Consider the following 18,547-nt stretch of genomic DNA (forward strand, 5'->3'; position numbering starts at 1 on the left):
CTGTTTTCAATCCTGAAAGCTTTTGGGATTTCCACTTTATCCCTGATATTCTAAAATTTCATGATGATGTGTGGATATTTGTATATCTGTTGTCCTAGATACCTGGTAGGTAAACTCTTTCAGTTTGTATGTTTTTGTACTTGGACTCTGGAAAGTTTTATTATTTCTTGGATACTTTGTGAGCTCCATAAGGACACATTTTTATCTATTTTATTTATTTCTGTTTTTCCAGTGCCTAGAATAGTGCCTGATACATGATAGACATTTATTTGTTGAATGAATTAATATTTACATTTAAAATAATAAAAATGAAATAATGCCTCCAGACCCACCGACCAGGACAAGAAATAGAACATAATCAGTACTTTAGTGCCCTTTCCAATCACACCTTCCTGTCCACCTCCACCTAGAGATAATACTACCCTGATTTTTGTATTAACAATTTCTTTGGTTTTCGTATATTTTTATCACTTGTATATATGTTTTTAAACAACATATTGTTTAGTTTTGAAAACATGGAAAAGCGAACACAAACCTAGTTGTGTGAGAAAAGGGTACTGTTGCCCCTGTTAGATAGTCTCCCAGGAAAACAGAGGTTCTGAGTCAAAAACTGACTTTAGCTTCTCTGAGAACTGTAAAGCCATTTCTGGGATAATTAGTGAATGAGGTCATGAAATTTACTGTTACTGATGAAAGTCCTGTCTGTCTAATTTAATTTTTCTATTGCAGGTGACATTTTCTCTCTTTTCAGCTCTCTTAGAGTTATAGTTGACAAAAATTATACATATTCAAGGTGTATACATATTCAAAGTGATATTTTGATATAAATATACATTGGGAAATGATTTCTACAGTCAAGCTAATTAACATATCCATCAACTCACAGTTACCTTTTTTGTGGGAATACTTAAGATCTACTCTCTTAATGAATTTCAAGTATGTAATACATTATTACTAACTATATTCACCATGCTGTACATTAGATCTCCAGAACTTATTCATCTTACAACCACAAGTTTGTATCCTTTGACCATCTCTCCACTTCCCCCACACACTGGCTGACCTTGGGTAACCACCCATCCACTCTCTGTTTCTATGAGTTCAACTTTTTAAAGATTCAGCATATAAGTGAGATCATGCAGTATTTGTCTTTCTGTGTTTGGCTTATATCACTTAGCATAGTGTCCTCCAGGTTCATCTGTGTTGTTGCAAATGGCAGGATTTCCTTTATCAAGGGTGAACAATATTCCATTGTGTGTGTGTATGTGTGTGTGCGTATACACACAATTTCTTAATGCATCTGTTGCAGACACTTAGATTGTTTTCATATTGTAACTATTGCTAAAAATGCAGCAATGAACAGGGGAGTTCAGATGCTTCTTTAAGATAGTGATTTTATCTCCTTTGGATATACACCCAGAAGTCAAATTGCTGGATCATATGGTAGTTCAATTCTTAATTTTGGGGGGAACCTCCATACTGTTTCTGCTAGCGACTGTACCTCTTTACACTCTCACCAACAATGTATAAAGGTTCGCTTTTTGCCACTTTTTGCCACTACTTGTTATCATTTGACTTTTTGATAATAACTATCATAACAAGTGTGAGATGATATCTCATTGTGGTTTTAATTTGCATTTCCTTGAAGATTAGAAATGTTTAACACTTTCCATATACCTGTTGGGCATTTGTATGTCTTCCTTGGAAAAAAATGTCTATTCAGGTCCTTTGCCCATTTTTAAATTGGGTTATTTGTGTGTGTGTTTTTTTTAACTACTGAGTTAACTATATGAGTTCCTTATATATTTTGTATATTAACCCCTTATCAGATATATGGTTTGTGTATATTTTCTCCTAATCTGTGGGTTGCCTTTTCATTTTGTTGATTGTTTCCCTTGCTGTGCAGAAACTTTGTAGTTTGATGTAGTCCCACTTGTTTATGTTTGCTTTTGTCACCTGCCTTTTCGGTGTAATAACAAAAAAATCATTGTCATGTTCAATGTGAAGAACCTTTTCCGATGTTTTCTTCTAGAAGTTGTATGTTTTAGGACTTACATTTAAATCTCTAATCCAATTTCCAATTTGAGCTGAGGGGTGTGAGAGTGTGTGTGTGTGTGTGTGTGTGTGGTGTGTGTGTGTAAGATAATGATCCAATTTCATTTTTTTCTGCAATGGACATTCAGTTTTTCTAACACCATTTGTTGAAGAAACTATCCTTTACCCATTATGTATTCTTGATACCTTTGTCAAAGATTAGTTGACTGTATATGCATGGATTTGTTTCTGGGCTATTTTATTTATTTGTCTATGTGTCTGTTTTTATGCCAGTACCATGTTGTTTTGATTACTATAGCTTTGTAACATAATTTGAAATCAGGAAGTATGATGCCTCTGACTTTGTTCTTCTTATTCAAGATTGCTTTTAGTTATTAATAGGGGTTTTATTGAATCTGCAGATTGCTTTAGTTAGTACGGACATTTTGACAATATTGATTCTTCCAATCCATGAACACAGAATACTTTTCAATTTATTTGTGTCTTTTTCAATTCCTTCCATTATTGTTTTGTAGTTTTCAGTGTACAGATCTTTTACCTCCTTGGTTAAATTTATTCCTAAGTATTTTATTGGTTTTGATGTTATTATAAGTGAGATTATTTTCTTAATTTCCCTTTTGGATTATTTATTGTTAGTACATAAAAATACTATTGATTTTTCTATGCTGATAGTATATTATGTAACTTAATTCATTTATTAGTTCTAATAGTTTGTTTTATGGAGTCCTTAGGTTTTTCTGTATATACGATTATGTCATCTGCAAACAGATATAATTTCACTTCTTCCTTTCCAATTTGGATGCATTTTATTTCCTTTTCTTGACTAATTGCTCTGGTTAGGGCCCCCAGTACTATGATGAATAGAAATGGTGAGAGTGGGCATCCTTGTCTTGTTCATGATCTTAGAGGAAAAGCTTACAGCTTTTCAACATTGAGTATGTTGTTAGCCATGGGTTTGTGATATACGGCCTTTACTGCTTTTGGGTACATTCCTCTTATACCTAATTTGTTGAGAGTTTTTATCATTGAAGATTTCTGAATTTTGTTTCTCTTTCTCTTTAAGATTGTAATTTTTTTTCTTGTTTCCTTGAATTCAAGAATTTAATCAGGGTATCCTGAGTATATCTTAGAATGTAAGCTCCACAAAGACAGGGATTTTTGTCTGTTTTGTTCACTGATATATCCCAAGTGCCTAGAACAGTGCTGGCTATGTAATAAGTCCTCATTAGATGAGTTGATTAAGTTAATGTATGAATGCATAAATTAATGAATGGATGGATGAACAGGTACTCAATCTTGTCTGGAATTCAGGTAGCCCTTTCTTTAGCTCAGGGAAATTTTCTTCTATCATTTAGTTAAGTATTGCCTTTCTTCCTTCTATTTCTTTTCTCCTTTAACTCCCCATCCATCTCCCATATTCACATTTTAGGTTCATTGACACTATCCTCTAGATATCTTGTCTTGTATCTCATTATATCTATTGCTTTATGGGTTTTTTTGCTCAGTGCCTTGATATAAATCTTGCACTTAATTTTCTAGTCAAGTAATTCAGGGCTCATCATTGACATCATTTTTCATTTTATTGTTTAATTGGAATTTGATACGGTTTGGATTTGTGTCCCCATCCAAATCTCATGTTGAATTGTGATCCCTAATTTGGAAGAGAGGCCTGGTGGGAGGTAATTGGATCAAGAGGGCAGATTTCCCCCTTGCTGTTCTCATGATAGTGAGTTCTCACGAGATCTGGTTGTTTAAAAGTGTGTAGCCCCTCCACCCTTCTCTCTCTTCCTCCTGCTCTGGCCATGTAAGATGTGCCTGCTTCACTTTCACCTTCTGCCATGATTGTGAGTTTCCTGAGGCCTCCCCAGCCAAGCTTCCTATACAGCCTGTGGAACCATGAACTAATTAAACCTCTTTTCTTTATAAATTATGCAGTCTCGGGAATTTCTTTATAGCAGTGTGAGAACAGACTAATATAGAATTTGTTTTTAAAGCTTTGAGCTCTAGAAAGTTTTTGTGTGTATATGCTGCATTTTCCTCAGATGTTCTTATTACTTTTTAGTCGGTTTTTACATATCTTGTCTAATAGCTTTGTTTTATTTCTCTCTGACTGCTGAAACTTTTTAATGTTTGTTTTTATTAATGATCACATTGTGGGCCTTGATGTAGATTGGAATGTATTTGAGTCAGTACTGCTAGAATATCAACTGTGTGCAGATATGAATGGTGTTACTATGGAAACGAGGTGACATGTGAATTCTGATCTTCACACTGCCTTATCTCCAGCGAAAAGTTGCCATTTCTTTAGAACACTGATTGTCCCCAGATAAAACTGTGAAAATTCCAATATTTAGGCCTAGTCACCTTGGACACAAATTGCACTCTGAAATATTGTTCTTTCACTGAGAGCAGACAAGCACAGTATTTAAGTTTATATGCAAGGGCTCAAAAGGTAACACAAAGCTAGCTAGCAAAAAGAAAAAAGAAAGAGCTAAAATGACTGTTAGATGTAATTCTAAATAACCTGTTTTTAACAAGAGCATTCTATAAGACTAAATTCTAAATTTTTTCATCAAAGGGTGTTTTTCTACTCCTGATTAATTTTCACCTACTGTACCACGGTAACTCTACCCATTCAGAATTTGAATTCCTAGTTCAGGGAAACGAGGAATCTGGGGTAGTGGCAATGCAATATCCTTGTTTAGACTTGATGTTAATTTGTATCAGTGTTTGCTGGTAATGCTAATCAAAAACAAACTCCACCTAGAAACCTGTTTGTGGTAAAACATGGATAACACCAGTAAAGAGAATTTATATGATTTCATTGATCCATTGTGTGGAGCTGTGAGGGATCAATAAATAACACTCATCTTTCCTGACTAGGTTCAGAACCAATTGAAATTGAAAGATGTAGGAATCAGATAAATGGAACTCAAAACATCATCTTTATTACTGATAACACTTCAGAGAATATGGCTTTAATGTGGACTTCCTAATATTGGACTCCAGAATTAAGCAGATTTACCTAGACCACCATAAGCAATGATGAGCAATGATGAAAAACCACAAGACTCTGGGCCAAAAGTGGGCCACTTGATGCATGATATGTTTTCTGTAAGCATGTAGATGAAGGGCAGAGAGCAAGAGCCTAAGCCAAGCTGTATTAGTCAGGGTTCTCTAGAGGGACAGAACTATATATACACATAAAAATAAAGGGGAGCTTATTAAGTATTAACTTACACGATCACAAGGTCTCACAATAGGCTATCTGCAAGCTGAGGAGCAAGAAGAGCCAATCCGAGTCCCAAAACTGAAGGACTTGGAGTCCAATGTTCAAGGGCAGGAAGCATCCAGCACGAGAGAAAGATGTAGGCTGGGAGGCTAGGCCAGTCTCTCCTTCTCACGTTTTTCTGCCTGCTTTATATTCGATGGCAGCTGATTAGATTGTGCCCACCAGATGAAGGGTATATCTGCCTTCCTTCCCCAGTCCACTGACTCAAATGTTAATCTCTTTTGGCAACACCCTCACAGATACACCCAGGATCAATACTTTGTATCCTTCAATTCAATCAAGTTGATGCTCGGTATTAGCCATCACACAAGCATACTCAGATGTTTCTTCCAAACATACTAGTCATATAACTCATTCCTTCTTCTGTGGACAGAAAAGCAGGAGTGTTAGTCTATTTGAAGTTCTTCCACTTAGAAACATGAGAAGTAAAGATTAAGTGTTCCCTCTAACATAGCTCAGTGATATATTCAGTATTGCCATGTGCTTGAACTTGTCTATCTCTTCAGGACCAAAAATATCATAATTTTGCTGTGACACGAAAGGTATTAGGATATTTTAGGAAGACTGTAGTACAAATAGCTCAATTACAGAATATCATATTAATGACATATCAATAGAATATTTAAAACCCCATCTAAATGCTATAACAAAACATGAAGAAATGCTTCTTAAAGGCAGATGTACCAAAAGGAATCCATTCACCACTCTCTACCAATGGGAACATCAAACGTATCTTTAGAGCATGATATGTTTCTCCACTTAACACCTACTAGAACTCTGCAATGAGGCTTCAAGTGAGAAACTTCTCTGTTATATCTGGGTTGATGTAAGATCCACATATCAGGAAAGTAAGTGTGTGTGTGTGTTTGTGTGTGTGTGTGTGTGTACGAGAGAATAAGATAGGAGTCGGGGACAAGAAAGGAGAGGAGAGAAAAGAAAAGAGAGAAGGAAAATGAGTATCAGGAAATGGGCACCACAAGTGTAAAATCCTAAGTGATGTGGGCCATGTGTTTGATGGAGAGATAGGGAGAGTATTGTGTGGTAGTGGGGTAGTGGAGATATGTGGCCAAGGTATGTGTGATAATGGTGTCAATGGGGACAGTGTAAGGATGGTATGAAATCACTGTGATCATGAAGACAGAGGCAATGTGAGTGACAGTAACAGGAAGAGATCAGAATGTATGTGACAGTTGTAGTTATGGTCACAGTATATGTGAAAGACAAGAATTGTGCATGTGTGTGAATATGGTTGTGCGAGAAAGTGGGGAGGGAGAGGACAGGATAATGGGACACTGGGATCATTGTGTGTGTGAAAATGTGGATGGGACATGTTGATGTAGAAGGAGGATGGAATGGGGCAAGTTTAATGTCATTATGGAAGATAGGTACATGGTGGAGGTGAGAAGGTTGGTGTATGTCTGTGTGTCTATGTGTGCTGGGGAAAATGAGAAGTGTGTCTCTTTGTGAGGACAGATGGATACAGTGAGCATGGGTAATCACAGTCAATGAAAATGTGATAATTTGGAGTGGGAAAATCATGAGTTTCTGAATAGGGTTGTTGAATAAAGTACATGATGGGAAAATGCAAAGAGTTTCTGAGTGCCAGTGAGGAATGGGGAATATATGTGTGTGAGAGCAGAGTTGATGTGGTTATTGGTTGTGAGTATGTATGAAATGGAGGTGGTATGAGAATGTGTGGAAGGAGATTTGGAGGATGATACAAGTTTGATAATGGAGACATGGACTGTGTGTATGATAGTGGGTGTGGCTAGACACGGCATAATGGTGTAGTGTAGGGATTGAGTAATTGGGGTGTGACTATGTGAATGATGGGGATGGTGTGTATGATAATGGGGATTGATTTAAGTTAGTTGTATTTGGCAGTGGGTGTCGTGGGTACCATATCTGTTCTGGTCTAAAGACATTTTATTTATGATAGTACAGGATAGGACAGAGTATGTGTGGAAATGGGAGTGATAGAGACAGTGTGCATGTTAGTGGGCATATTAATCCATTTTCACACTGCTATAAAGAGATACCTGAGACTGGACAATTTATTAAAAAGAAAGAAGGTTTAGGGTACTGGTATTGCAGGCGTGAGCCACTGTACTTGGCCTGGAAGATCTCCATTTTTATGATTTTTTTCATTTTTAATTTTTTTTTAAGAGACAGGGTATCCGCCGGGCGCAGTGGCTTATGCCTGTGATTCCAGCAGTTTGGGAGGCCGAGGCGGGCGGATTGCTTGAGCTCAGGATTGAGATCAGCCTGGGCAACATGGTGAAACCCTGTCTCTACAAAAATAATGCAAAGATCAGACCGGTGTGGTGGCGGGTATCTGTGGTCCCAGTGCTTGGGAGGCTGAGGCGGGAGAATTGCTTGAACCCAGGAGGCGGAGATTGCAGTGAGCCGAGATCGTGCCACTGAACTCCAGCCTGGGTGACAGAGTGAGACCCTGTCTCAAAACAAAACAAAACAAAAAGACGGAGTCTTGCTCTGGCGCCCAGGCTGGGGTGCAGTGGCGCTATCATAGCTCACTGCAGCCTAAACTCCTGGGGTCAGGGGATCCTCCTGCCTCAGCCTCCTGAGTAGCTGAGACTAGGAGGGTGAGCCACCGTGCTGGGCTAAGATCTCCATTTTTAGACACTTTATCTCAGTGTATTCAAAATATGGTTCTTGGACAAGTGTGGGTTGGTGATCTGGTCTGCCATGAACTAAATACAGAACTGAGCCTAAGTGTTTGGGAACTTTTACTGCAATTTTAGAGTGATTTTATTTATGCTGAATCAATAATTTAAAAAGTGAGGCTTGTGTTTTGTATTCTATAATTTACTGTAATATCATTTTTTCTAGAAACAGACTGTTATTTCACAAAAGTATTGGTTGAAACGAATTAAAGCGAACAAAAAACCAACTGGTTTTGCACAAGTAGATTGAGATATATTGCTCTATCTTACTCAGAATTGATGTGTATGTGATTTCTTTTTCTATAATGTGAAGTTTTTTTTGTTGTTCTTTGGGGATCTTGTGCTCTACTCCTAAAATATTAATGTCATGCGGGATTCCAGAATTGTTTTGTTTTGTTCCAGATATTTGCCTTGCATATGTAGAGATGTGGTCATTCTTTGCATGCTCTTTCCCCAGAGACACATGTAAATGGAGTTGTAATTTCCTGTTGGTAAACAGCAAGTATTTAAATTTAGAATCAGGTGGTAAGGTTGATATGTAGAAGGGTAATACGTTGGATTGCCTTCAAAGTGATAACTTTTCCAGTTAACTGTTAACTCACTAGTTTACTGCTTTTCTTTTCTTTCTTTTTCATGCTTCATGAATTTGTGTGTCATCTTTGTACAGGGGCCATGTGCAAATCTCTGCACGGTTCCAATTTTAGTGTTTGTGCTGCCAAAGCAAGCATGGCTTTTCTTAATCGTATCAAATATTACATGGTATGTGAAAACAGTATAGATCTGGCTTAAGGTATTTCATGGATGACAAATGGACCTCATGTTATAGAGGAATGAAAGATATAAATTAATAAAACATGATCATGATAAGAATAAAACCAAATTAAATCTCCTCTCCAGTGCTTGGCAGCACACTCCCGGAGAGGGTTCAGGCTGTGTTTGTCCCCCAGCAGGTGCTCAGAGATGGCTTAATGGCCTCGGTGACAACAGGAGCCCAGACTGCATAAGATTCTGCCTCTGCAGATGCAGAACAGTAGGGGCCTCTGATGTGCTTGAACATCTGTTTTGGATCTCCATTTCTCCTCAAGAAGAGACTCCTTTTTAAAAATTATTTTTTTGAAGCTGCATTACTTACTGATTTCCAGAGTCCTCTTACACCTGCCACTTCTCAAGGGAATATTGTGGGCATAAACTTTTTTTTTTTTTTAATTATACTTTAAGTTGTAGGGTACATGTGCACAACGTGCAGGTTTGTTACATATGTATACATGCGCCATGTTGGTGTGCTGCACCCATTAACTCATCATTTACATTAGGTATATCTCCTAATGCTATCCCTCCCCCCTTCCCCCACCCCACAACAGGCCCGGGTGTGTGTGATGTTCCCCTTCCTGTGTCCAAGTGTTCTCATTGTTCAATTCCCACCTGTGAGTGAGAACGTGTGGTGTTTGGTTTTTTGTCCTTGCAATAGTTTGCTGAGAATGATGGTTTCCAGCTTCATCCATGTCCATACAAAGGACATGAACTCATCATTTTTTATGGCTGCATAGTATTCCATGGTGTATATGTGCCACATTTTCTTAATCCAGTCTATCATTGATGGACATTTGGGTTGGTTCCAAGTCTTTGCTATTGTGAATAGTGCCACAATAAACATACGTGTGCATGTGTCTTTATAGCAGCATGATTTATAATCCTTTGAGTATATACCCAGTAATGGGATGGCTGGGTCAAATGGTATTTCTAGTTCTAGATCCCTGAGGAATCGCCACACCAACTTCTACAATGGTTGAACTAGTTTCCAGTCCCACCAACAGTGTAAAAGTGTTCCTATTTCTCCACATCCTCTCCAGCACCTGTTGTTTCCTGACTTTTTAATGATCGCCATTCTAACTGGTGTGAGATGGTATCTCACTGTGGTTTTGATTTGCATTTCTCTGATGGCCAGTGATGATGAGCATTTTTCATGTGTTTTTTAGCTGCATAGATGTCTTCTTTTGAGAAGTGTCTATTCATATCCTTTGCCCACTTTTTGATGGGGTTGTTTTTTTCTTGTAAATTTGTTGGAGTTCATTGTAGATTCTGGATATTAGCCCTTTGTCAGATAAGTAGATTGCAAAAATTTTCTCCCATTCTGTAGGTTGCCTGTTCACTCTGATGGTAGTTTGTTTTGCTGTGCAGAAGCTCTTTAGTTTAATTAGATCCCATTTGTCAATTCTGGCTTTTGTTGCCATTGCTTTTGGTGTTTTAGACATGAAGTCCTTGTTGGGCATAATCTTTTAATCTTTCTGGAAAGCTAACAAAACTCTACCTGTGCCAGGCTTTCCACCAGGAGCACCCTATTCTTTCCATCATAGTGCTTTTTAAAGGACTTTATCATTTGTTCTCTGGGTTCATTTAACTCTTAACTTACACCGATTTAGCATCTTTGCTATATTTCCTTTCTTATTTCATTCTTTATATGTTATGTTACATTTCTGTTTGAGTCTTTACAGTATCTTCTTTCTTACCAACTTGTCTTTCTAGAATATTCTCACAATTAATGTTTTGGTTTGCTTTGAGGTAGGCGATCAGCAGGACTTGTTTTCTGAGCACTGGTCAAGACCCTGTCTACCTAAATGGTATGTAGCAAAGAAACTGGCCAAAGCCAGGTAGGACCAGCAATTATAATGCACTTGCATAAGACACTTCTACCACTACTATGACAGTTTACAAATGCCATGGCAATGACCTGGAAGTTACCTTATATAATTCTGGGAACTCTCTTCCCTTTTTCCATAAAGTTTCTGAATAACCCACCCCTTATTTAGCAAATAATTAAGAATGGGTATAAATATAGGTAGCCAGCAATCCACAAGTGCTACTCTGGACCAATCTGCCTTTAGGGTGGCCCTGCTCTGTCTATGGAGCAGTCACTTGGCTGTATACTGTTGCTCAAATAAACTTGCTTTCTTTCATTGTCAAAAAAAATAATAAAATAAAAAAATAAAAAGAAAGAGGGTTTAATTGACTCACGGTTCTGCATGGCTTGGGAGGGCTCAAGAAACTTACAGTCATGGTGGAAGGGGAAGAGGCACATCTTGCATGGCGGCAGGTGAAAGAGAGTGAGCAAGAGTAGGGAAAACTGCCTTATAAAACCATCAGATCTCATGAGCACTCACTCACTATCACGAGAACAGGATAAGGGAAAATGACTCCATGATCCAGTCACCTCCCACTGGGTCCCTCCCTTGACATGTGGGGATTATGAGGATTACAATTTGAGATGGAATTTGGGTGGGGACACGGAGCCAAACCATATCAGCAGGATTGAAGGGTAAAGTGTGAATATGATAGTTTGGAGAACTGGGACAATATGTGGAGATCATACTTTATAAGTCATAGTCATGATCATGAGTCAGAGAGAGTCGTGTGAATGAGACAGTGTGTTAGACTCTGTGTATGTGTGTGTGTGTGTGTGTGAGAGAGAGAGAGAGAGAGAAGTTGGGGTAGGGGCATGTCATGTTTTAGGATGGGTATTTGGAATATCATTTGGATATGAGTAACAAAGACCTAAAAATGAGTTGCTTAAAATAATTAGGGGATATCTTTTCCTTACCTGAAACAAGCCCAGGACCTCCACAATTTTATCAATGTCTCAGTCCCCTTATATATTTTTTTTGTTCCATGGTCCTTGGTATATAGCTCTCATCTTCCAGGTGCCTTCTGGTTGAAGGATGCCTGCTGCAACTCTGGCCATCATTTCTATGTTTCAGGTAGAAAGAATGAGGCAGAGGAGAGGGCAAAAATACCTTGTCAGTGGAATTAGTCTCCTTATACAGAGCTTTCCCAAAAATCCTATCCAGTGACTGCCAAATACATCCCATGGGAAAGAACTGTGACACGTAGCCACCGCTATCTGTAGCTGAGAGAACATGGTAAGAAAAAACAGTTTCTTAGTAAGGAAAAGGGGATGTTGGTAGGATATCACCAGTAGAGAAGGAGAGGTTGAAGATTTGGGAGAGGGAGTATAATTAATAGATGAAAATCACAAAGGTGCTAGATACAGATGGGATATGACTGGCAGAGTTTGAGATGCTGGAGGATATCATGGTAAGCAAAAATAGACATATTGTCTCTGCCCTCATGAAGCTACTGTCTTGTGAAGAAGACAGTAATCGCAGACTCAAATATTTGTGAAGTTGTCACTGGTAAGTGCTATGGAGGGGAAGTACATGGTTCTGTGAATAGGTTAAAAGAGGGCTTTACCTAATCAGGGAAGTAAAAGCAGGGAGGAAGTAATGATGGAGATGAAATCGGAAGACAGATTCAGAATTGATTGGTTGAAGGATCTGTGGATGGGATGGGGTAAAAGTGTTTCCAGAAGAGGAAACAGCATGAACAAAGAGACTTACGCTCTGTTGTCTTTTAAAATGTATTTTATTTCATTTAGAATCTTTTCTATTATGTCTTCATAATAGAAGATTAGTGAACTTCTATTCACTAAAGATTAGTGAACTTAATCACTAATCTTTAGTAATTAATATCATCTAGCATTTTTTTCTTCTCAAATATTATAGTTTTTATATCTAGATGTATGACTTGGACCTTATTAAATAGATCTCATGTTTTTACTTAACATGACCATTCTTCCCTCTAAGTTTTTGGACACATGGAAATAGTTATAATGGCTTTTAATGTGCTTATCTGCTAATTATAACATCTATTAAATATGTAAGTTCTGGGTAAGTTTGGATTGATTGATTTTTCTCCTCAAGATGGGTCCTATTTTTCTGCTTCTTGGTATGCCTGTTTTTTTTTAATTCGATGCCAGGCAATGTGAATTTTACCTTTCGGTAAAATTTTGGTGAAATTTTTTCTTTTGGTGCTAGATATTTTTATATTCCTACAAAGCTACCTTTGCTTTGTTCTGAAATGCACTTCTTTGGAAACAGTTAGATCTTTTTGAGTCTTGCTTTTATGATTTGTTAGGCAGGACCACAGCAGTTTTTTGCATAAAGCTAATTATCCCTGACTGATGAGGCAAGACCCATCTGAGTGTCCCATGCCTCAAGAATTAGGAAGTTTTCCACTTTAGCTGGTGAGAACAGCATGGTCCCCAGACCTGTTGGAGCTTCTGGCACTTGTTCCCTTTAATCCTTTCAGGTGACTCTTTCCCCAGCCTCAGGCAATTTCCTTTTATGAATTCACTGATCAGTACTCTGCTGAATACTTAATGGCAATCCTTCAAAGATCTCCAGTGTTCTCCCTGTGTAACTCTCTCTTTTTGGGTACTCTGCTCTGTGAACTCTAGCTACCTTGGTCTTTCTGGTCTCTCATCTCTGTCATTCCAATTCAGGGAATCCCCTGGATTCTGACTACATTCTCCCTTGTTGCTCCACAAACTGGAACCTCTCAAGCAGTAAGTGCTCACTTCTTTTTTCCTCATCTCTCAGGGATTACTCTTCTTCATTGCCTAATGTTCAGTGTCTTGAAAAACCATTATTTCATATTTTCTGTCCATTTTTAAGTGTTTTTTGTCAGGTTGGAGGGCAAAATCCTGTCTCCAGCTTGCCTCTTAGGAAGTTATATGGTGGAGACCTGTTAGATAATTATTTTCTTTTCTTTTACAGTTGTTTGACCTTCTCACTACTTCCAAGTATCACAAATGAGTGACAGTTATAATTTTTTTATCAAATGAGAAAAGCCTGAGAATAAGAAATGTATTCAAAATCAGGGATTTGAGGAACAATTTGGGTCACAGGGGAATGTGGCCATATATTACAAGGATAACTCCTCATGACTCTAACCACAAGGAACTTCTGAGCATAAAGACAAGTTAGAAAAGGAGATTAACCTTCTTTCAAAGGATAGATGTTTAAGGCTTGGGGTAGATATTCACAGGATTGGTTCCCAGCCAGGGGGCTTCCAAGACTATAGTAAGTGTTAGAGTAATTGTGCTCTAATTTCAGACATCCTACGGGAGGATGAAACCATACATAGGACAAGCCCACACCCACACCCATAGTGTGGGTCACATGACCATAGCTTCAGACCAATTTCAGAGACTATAAATCAGCAAGAAAAGGCCATGATGGTGAGAAAACGCATGAAGAGCATTGAAGAGCCTTTGGCCAAGCTTCAGATCTTATTAACATCAGATAATTCATTAGCAGAGATAAACTCTATGAATGTAGTGATCATGGATGGTCTTTCTTTCTTTTTTTTTTTTTCTTTTCACATTCACTTGACTTTGTGGATGGTCTTTCAACCAGAGTTCAAATGTCATTCATTATTGTTAAACACATACTGAAGCCATAGAAATGCAGTCAGTGGAAAAAAGCCTTCAGGAACAAATCAAACCCGAGTAATCATGAGAAATTTCAACCTGGAGAGAAACTGTTGAATATACAAAATGTGATACTCCACTCTGTTCTTATCCCATGCAGACTCCCCCAATCTGTGTAAGTGATTCCTTTGGATCCCTCCTCACATGGCTTTGGTGAGGGAGTTGCATGCCCCTCTCCTTCCTCAAGAAAAAGGAAAACACTCTTCCTCAAGCCAAGGACTCACAACACTATAAATTCTTATCTAGTTCTTTCTAGCTTTCTGAGTACATATGGGCTGAAAAGGAATGGAATGAATACCAGTAGCATGACTAGTATGCTCTCCCCACGTAAGGCCCGTAGGATTGTGTTCAGATCTCCTGGGATGTTCTTTTTAGAATGTGGAGGCACTGGGTACCTTTTTCTTTTCTTTTTCTTTTTCTTTTTTTTTTTTTTTTTAAAAGGCTATATGGCTTTAACCAAAATTCTGAGGAAAATGTGAAAGTTCCATTCAATAACCTGCTAAATTTATATTATCTTTTCTCATTTAATGTTACAATAGAAGCATGCTTCTGCCATTAAAAACATCTAAATCGGATTTTTTATCACTCCCAGTTTAGAGCATAGTCTTCAAAGGTAAATTACTAAGAAAGTATAGATATTTTTTAGGCTCTAAATATACGTTTCTGAATTGTTTTCTAGTAAAAGGAATATTTGTTTGGCTTTTCAATAGCAAAGGACATCCTCAGCATTTTTTTTTAATGGAGAAAATGATAGTGGAAAAGAAAGTCATAGATTGCATTTTTTCCTAGATCAGGAATTCGTAAATAAGACTAAGACGCGAGACACCAGCCAAAAAAAGCATTTGCACCAAGTGTGACAGATACAAGGTTAATAACCTTAATGTACAAAGAACTCTCACAGCAAAATACAAATGATTAAGAAACACCGAGAGTATCTTCCCATCATTAATAATAATAATAAATACAGTTTGAATCAATTAAATGTCATTTTGTCTATCAAAATGGCAAAGATATTTTTAAAGCAAATGTTCAGCACTATTAAGGGTATGTGAGAAGTCTTCTGCATTGCTAGTGTTGACAAAAACCTTTCTGGAAAGCATTTTGGTATTATTGAATAACGGCCTTAAAATAGTTCATGCCCCTTTGAACTAGTAATTCCATTTCTAATAATATACCATAAGGAAATAATTGGAGGTATGCACAGAGGTTTGTTATGGGAAAATCACCACAATGATAATCTAGTGAACAAAAATAAATGGAAACAAGATTTTTGTTATTTGGTCAAGTAGGTAAGTTCATATGATGGGATATTACACGTTATCATAAAGAATTTTGCAAAGACTTTTTAATGTCATAGAAAATGTTATGCCAAGATAATTGTGATAAAACATTATATACAAAAAGAATCTCAGATGTAGTATATTAATTACAACCGTGCATGTATGTGTGTGATGTTAGACTTGGTATGGACCATTTTCCCAATGTTTTTCAGATGATTTTTTTTTCTTTTTCTTTATTATTATTATTATTATTATTATCATTATTATACTTTAGGCTCTATGGTACATGTGTGCAACGTGCAGGTAAGTTACATATGTATACATGTGCCATGCTGGTGCGCTGCACCCACCAACTCGTCATCTAGCATTAGGTATATCTCCCAATGCTATCCCTCCCCCCTCCCCCCACCCCACAACAGTCCCCGAAGTGTGATGTTCCCCTTCCTGTGTCCATGTGTTCTCATTGTTCAATTCCCACCTATGAGTGAGAATATGCGGTGTTTGGTTTTTTGTTCTTGCGATAGTTTACTGAGAATGATGATTTCCAATTTCATCCATGTCCCTACAAAGGACATGAACTCATCATTTTTTATGGCTGCATAGTATTCCATGGTGTATATGTGCCACATTTTCTTAATCCAGTCTATCATTGTTGGACATTTGGGTTGGTTCCAAGTCTTTGCTATTGTGAATAATGCTGCAATAAACATACGTGTGCATGTGTCTTTATAGCAGCATGATTTATTCAGATGATTTTTCTTTTATAAAATGAAGTCAGGAAATGTCATACTATGTAGCTGAACTCATATGACTTTTCTGAGTCCAGCTACATATCTGTTGTAATTGTTGTTAATGTTCCATGATTCCCAAATTAAGTGGTTTATGAGGTTTATATTGATGCTGAACATTGAGGACACATATGGCACTAAATCATATCCCAGGTGTCTGAGAGCATTCAGATATGTCTTGAAATTTTCCAGTGCAAATCAAAGAGGGACTCTATGTCACAAGATACCAGAAGCTCACATGGTAAGGTCATATGAGGCAGTATCAAACAAACATCCCCAAACTGTGCATTGAGGTTCTACTTGCAGGCTTCCTCCCCTTGTCTCTTCTGATAACCTTCTGCTTATTAATGGAATGTAAGTTGCTGTGGTGATGGGGGTGAGGAATTAACTGGAAGGGAATTGTGCAATATGAAGGAAGGTGTAATCTATTTAAGTCTGTAAGAGATTACAAGTCACCAAGAAAGCCTGCGATGGTGAGAAAACGTGTGAAGAGCATTGAAGAGCCTTTAGCCAAGCTTCAGATCTTATTAACATCAAAATTCATTAACAGTGATGAACTCTATGAATGTAGTAATCATGGATGGTCATTCAAGCAGAGTTTGGATGTCATTCATTATTGTTAAATACATACTGAAGCCATAGGAATGCATTAGATATAATCCTAAGATGTCAGTTTGTCTGCTCTTATGATGCAAATTGGCACCAGAAATCCAGCCAACTTTATAAAATTGTGGAAATCTGACTGGACTCAGATCGGTTAATCCTTGAAAGCAGGTAATACATGTATTTTTGCCATCATTATTTCTCCAGCACTTATCACAATGTGTAGCACTTTACTAGGTATACTTTTACAATGTTTTAAAATTCTTATACATATATAAATAAAGAAGATAAAATCAAGTTGACTCAAGTCTAGAAAACTTGGATGAAGGATTTAAGAATTCTAAAGTGTTTATTCTGAGGCACCATATTGCTTTATGTTTGGGTCTCAGTGTATATTATCAATGTAGAGGCTTCAAGAAGGACCCATTATTTCATATGGTTATTCTATCCTTTACTTAGGGGTGTTATAATCTCATGCTATGATTTTGTTTTTATTATATTTTGCTTTAAAGTACTATGTCTGATATGAATACGTCATCTTTTTATTATTTGCATGTCATAATTTATTCCATCCTTTTATTTTCATCTTTGCTGTATCTTTATGTTTAAGATATTTCTCTTGTTAATTGTATGTAGCTGCCTTTATAATGGAAAGATACATAAATTTCCTTTAATTACAGCATCCTCAAATATTCTGTAATTGGAGATTTGATTTCCTCTTTGAAGGAAAGCTTCATTTATTCCTTCTCCAGTGCTCTCCCTTTCTTTATGTACTTCCAAGTTTCTGCCCTATATCATTTTCTTTCTGCCTGAAGAAAATCTTCTAATATTTCTTGCAGGGCAGGTCTGTTGGTGATCAATTCATTCTATTTTTGTTCATCTGAGAATGTCTTTATTTCTCCTTTACTTTTTTTTTTCTTCTCCTTTACTTTTGAAAGATCTTTTTCTATATGTAGAAATCTAGGGTGGTAGTCATTTTTCTTTTAACACTGTAAATATTTCACTTTACTCTTGTTGCTTGCATGGTTTCTGATGAAAGCTGCTGTAATTATTATTCTTGTTCTATTATAAGTAAGATATTTGGTGTTCTCTGAGCTTCCTGGATCTGTAATTTGGTGTCTGTCATTAATTTTGGAAAATTCTTAGCCATTATTACCTGATATTTCTTCTGCTCTATTCTCTTTCTCTTCTCCATCTGATGTTCCAATTATGCATATGTGACTCCAGATTTGCCTATCCATCAAGATTTTAGGGTGATGATTTGCCCTGAAATTTCATTTCTCTGACAGGTCCAAAAAAGTGATTGATTTTTAGTTTGTCCAGGTTTTTTTTCTGGTTGTTGGTGCCTCCAGCCTCACATTGATTCTGTGGTGGAAGAAAGGCATGGGGAAGCAAAGCGTCAGTAGATATTGTGGGTTCCTTAAAAAGGAGGAACCATAAGCCCCATATTCTAGGGATGGGAAGAAATGCCAGGTAGGTTTGTAAGATCCTTAAGCAATGTGTTCTTGTGTCTCACCTTC

The 18,547-nt window shown here is 37.3% G+C and overlaps 1 protein-coding gene and 1 non-coding gene across 3 annotated transcripts in view; one reads left to right on the forward strand and one right to left on the reverse strand.

Moving 5' to 3' along the window:
* MAGED1 (MAGE family member D1) overlaps positions 1-18,547 on the forward strand; it is a 100,548-nt gene that overhangs the window by 59,621 nt on the left and 22,380 nt on the right. The window lies entirely within an intron of this gene.
* LOC112131136 (U6 spliceosomal RNA) lies at positions 8,654-8,755 on the reverse strand. Its single transcript, XR_002913278.1, has one exon. It is a non-coding gene; the product is annotated as a U6 spliceosomal RNA (small nuclear RNA).

Source organism: Pongo abelii, chromosome X (genome assembly GCF_028885655.2).
Source record: "Pongo abelii isolate AG06213 chromosome X, NHGRI_mPonAbe1-v2.0_pri, whole genome shotgun sequence".
Classification (NCBI taxonomy): Eukaryota; Metazoa; Chordata; class Mammalia; order Primates; family Hominidae; genus Pongo; species Pongo abelii.